This window comes from Pan troglodytes, chromosome 2 (assembly GCF_028858775.2).
Source record: "Pan troglodytes isolate AG18354 chromosome 2, NHGRI_mPanTro3-v2.0_pri, whole genome shotgun sequence".
Taxonomy (NCBI): domain Eukaryota; kingdom Metazoa; phylum Chordata; class Mammalia; order Primates; family Hominidae; genus Pan; species Pan troglodytes.
Genome location: NC_086015.1, coordinates 24,255,342 through 24,259,955, shown reverse-complemented (window position 1 = coordinate 24,259,955; position 4,614 = coordinate 24,255,342). Strand labels below are relative to the sequence as shown.

General features: G+C 40.3%; 1 non-coding gene across 1 annotated transcript; it reads left to right on the top strand.

Annotated features, from left to right (window-relative positions):
* Window positions 1-226: 226 nt before the first annotated feature.
* Window positions 227-332, top strand: LOC112208712 (U6 spliceosomal RNA). Its single transcript, XR_002943290.1, has one exon. It is a non-coding gene; the product is annotated as a U6 spliceosomal RNA (small nuclear RNA).
* The last annotated feature ends 4,282 nt before the right edge of the window (window positions 333-4,614 follow it).

Genomic DNA, 4,614 nt, shown 5'->3' with positions numbered 1-4,614 from the left:
CACTTGGTTAGCTACTCTTTCCCAATCTGCAGGAAAAAGACTTCTTTAAAGGCCTGAACCTTAAACGTTGTTATTCTCCAGGGTTCCATTTTCAACTCTTTCTTTCTCCACCACACATTCTTCCAGATCATGTCATTTATATATATGTGGCTTCAGCTACCATTTACATACTGATAATATCACAAAGGTATATGTTGGATCCTCTATGATAAGAAGAACAAATAAGGTGCTCGCTCAGCAGCACATATACTAAAATTGTAACGATACAGAGAAGATTACCACGGCCCCTGCACAAGGAAGATACACAAATTCATGAAGTGTTCCATATTTTAAGTGTTTAGAGGGAAATTCATAGCACTATATGCCCACAGGAGAAAGCAGGAAAGATCTTAAATTGACACCCTAACATCACAATTAAAAGAACTAGAGAAGCAAGAGCAAACAAATTCAAAAGCTAGCAGAAGACACGAAATAAGATCAGAGCAGAACTGAAGGAGATAGAGACATAAAAAACCCTTCAAAAAATCAATAACTGGTTTTGTGAAAAGATCAACAAAATACAAAGACCACTAGCCAGACTAATAAAGAAAAGATAGAAGAAAAAAATAAACACAATAAAAAATGATAAAGGGGATATCACCACTGATCCCACAGAAATACAAGCTACCATCAGAGAATACTATAAACACCTCTCCACAAACAAACTAGAAAATCTAGAGGAAATGGATAAATTCCTGGACAAATACACCTTCCAGGTGTATTAAGCCAGGAAGAAGTTGAATCCCTGAATAGACCAATAACAAGTTCTGAAACTGAAGCAGTAATAGCCCACCAACCAAAAAAAGCCCAGGACCAGATGGATTCACAGCCAAATTCTACCACAGGTACAAAGAGGATCTTTCCTTCTAAAACTATTCAAGGACTCCTCCCTAACTTATTTTATGAGGCCAGCATCAGCCTGATACCAAAACCTGGCAGAGACACAACAAAAAGGAAAGTTTCAGGCCAACATCCCTGATGAACATCGATGCGAAAATCCTCCACAAAATACTGGCAGAGCGAATCCAGCAGCACATCAAAAACCTTATCCACCCTGATCAAGTTGGCTTCATCCCTGGGATGCAAGACTGGTTCATCATGTGCAAATCAATAAATGTAATCCATCACATAAACAGAACCAATGACAAAAACCACATTATTATCTCAATAGATACAGAAAAGGCCTTTGATAAAACTCAATACCCTTCATGATAAAAATTCTCATTAAACTAGGCATTGATGGAATGTATCTCAAAATATTAAGAGCTATTTATGACAAACCTACAGCCAATATCATACTGAATGGGCAAAAGCTAGAAGCATTCCCTTTGAAAACCAGTGCAAGAAAAGGATGCCCTCTCTCTCCACTCCTATTCAACATAGTATTGGAAGTTCTGGCCAGGGCAATCAGGCAAGAAAAAGAAATACAGTGTATTCAAATAGCAAGAGAGGAAGTCAAATTGTCTCTGTTTGCAGATGACATGATTGTATATTAGAAAATCCTATCGTCTAAGCCCAAAATCTCCTTAAGTTGATAAGCAACTTCAGCAAAGTCTCAGAATACAAAATCAACGTGCAAAAATCACATGCATTCCTATACACCAATAACAGACAAACAGAGAGCCAAATCATGACTGAGCTCCAATTCACAATTGCTACAAAGAGAATAAAATACCTAGGAATACAACTTACAAAGGATGTGAAGGACCTCTTCAAGGAGAACAACAAACCACTGCTCAAGGAAATCAGAGAGGACACAAACAAATGGAAAAACATTCCATGCTCATGGATAGGAAGAATCAATATTGTGAAAATGCCCATATTGCCCAAAGTAATGTACAGATTCAGTGCTATCCCCATCAAGCTACAACTAACTCTCTTCACAGAATTAGAAAAAAACTACTTTAAATTTCATATGAAACAAAAACTGAGCCCATATAGCCAAGACAATCCTAAGCAAAAAGAACAAAGCTGGAGGTATCACGCTACCTGACTTCAAACTATACTACAAGGCTACAGTAACTAAAACAGCATGGTAAAGGTACCAAAACAGATATATAGACCAATGGAACAGAACAGAGGCCTCAGAAATAACACCACACATCTACAACCATCTGATCTTTGACAAACCTGACAAAAACAAGCAATGGGGAAAGGATTTCCTGTTTAATAAGTGGTGTTGGGAAACTGGCTAGCCATATACAGAAAACTGAAACTAGACCCCTTCCTTACACCTTATACAAAAATTAACTTAAGATGGATTAAATACTTAAATGTAATGCCTAAAACCATAAAAATCCTAGAAGACAACCTAGGCAATACCATTCAGGACATAAGCATGGGTAAAGACTTCATGACTAAAACACCAAAAGCAATGGCAACAAAACCCAAACTAGGCAAATGAGATATAACTAAACTAAAGAGCTCTGCACAGCAAAAGAAACTACCACCAGAGAGAAGAGGCAACCTACAGAATGAGAGAAAATTTTTACAATCTATCCATCTGACAAAGGGCTAATGTCCAGAATCTACAAAGAACATAAACAAATTAACAAGAAAAACAAACAACCCCATGAAAAAGTGGGCAAAGGATTTAAACAGACACTTCTCAAAAGAAGACAGTTATGCGGACAACAAACATGAGAAAAAGCTCATCATGACTCGTCATTAGAGAAATGCAAATCAAAACCACAATGAGATACCATCTCACGCTAGTTAGAATGGCAATCATTAAAAAGTCAGGAAACGACAGATGCTGGAGAGGATGTGGAAAAACAGAAACGTTTTTACACTATTGGTGGGAGCGTAAATTACTTAAACCATTGTGGAAGACAGTGTGGCAATTCCTCAGGGACCTAGAACTAGAAATACCATTTGACCCAGCAATCCCATTACTGGGTATATACCCAAAGGATTATAAATCATTCTACTATAAAGATGCATGCACACGTATGTTTCTCGACACACTATTCACAATATCAAATACTTGGAACCAACTCAAATGCCCACCAATGATAGACTGGATTAAGAAAATGTGGCACATATACACTACGGAATACTATGCAGCCATTAAAAAGGATGAGTTCATGTCCTTTGCAGGGACATGGATGAAGCTGGAAACCATCATTCTCAGCAAACTAACACAGGAACAGAAAACCAAACACCACGTTCTCACTCCTAAGTGGGAGCTGAACAATGAGAACACATGGACTCGGAAAGGAACATCACACACTGGGGCCTGTCTGGGGGTGGGGGCTTAGGGGACGGATATCATCAGGAGAAATACCTAATGTAGATGACGGTTCATGGGTGCAGGAAACCACCATGGCACATGTATACCTGTGTAACAAATCTGCACATTCTGCACATGTATCCCAGAACTTAAAGTATAATAATAAAAAAAGAAGAAAAAATTAGGTAAATCATACACATCAACTAGGAGAAAAATAGTGATTCTATGATAACGAGGAAGCATAAACAATGACTCTGTTTAATAGATAAGTGAATGGCTACAACCTCACCTAATCTCTAAGTGGAAGTGGAAAAATATTTTAATCTTCCAATTCCTGCCCACCCCTATCTGGTGGAATCCAAACAGTTTTTGTGATTCAAATTGAACTAGGTCCTTATTAAAATACTCTAAAGCAATGTCTGGAAACTTCATATTTTTTCATAGCCTCTTGATCAATAATCTCACTTTTAGAATTCTATCATAAGATACAGAGAAGTGGTCAATAATCATCAGACTGATGCAGGATATTTTCTTGACCCCTTCATGGGACTTGCAACAGGGGTGCCTCGTTTACTCAGGCTCCCTCGCAGGAGGGACCATGTGAGTGAATGAGTGCAGGAACTGGCCAGCCACTTTGGTGTTGGTAGGAGCAAACTCCACTCACTTGGGTCTGCTGTGCTCCACCCCTTGCAGGAAGAAGCACACACGTGAGCGAGTGCAGGACCCAGCTGCTTTAGCAACGGAGCGAACTCCATGGAGTTCCCACAGCAGCATCTATGTGGGGGTGCCTGCGACCCCAAAGCCCCAGAGGGCATGTTACAATGCTCTCCTAGCTCAGCTGTCTGCAGACAACAGTGTGTTATCAGTTCAGTGAGCCCTTTCCTTTGTTGTGTGAGGCGGCTGCCCTCTGGCAGTGAGGGCAAAGGGCCAGCGTGATAGCAGGTACCCATACCTGGTGTGTCCTGAATTCTTGTCCAGTGCCCAAGAGGAATGAAGTCACGTGGATGAATTGAAAGACGGTGAATGTGGAGAATTTTGAGTGAGTAAAGCAGCTGTCAGTGGAGAGGAGAGCTGGAAAGGAGACAGGAAGGAAAGGTTGCTCTCCCCTAAAGTCAAGCTCCCTCTCTGCCTTTCTCTTCTGAAGTCAAGTTGCCTCATCCAGCCACCATCTCTGAAGCCAAAGTCACCTCTCCCCAACGTCTAGCTGCTTCTCCCCAACATCCAGCCACTTCTCCTCTCTGCCTGCTGCGTTTGGGGTCTTTATAGGCACAGGATGTGGGTGGGGCAGGACATAGGAATTTTTGGAAAAGGCAACATTCCATTGGTAAAAAAATATATATTAT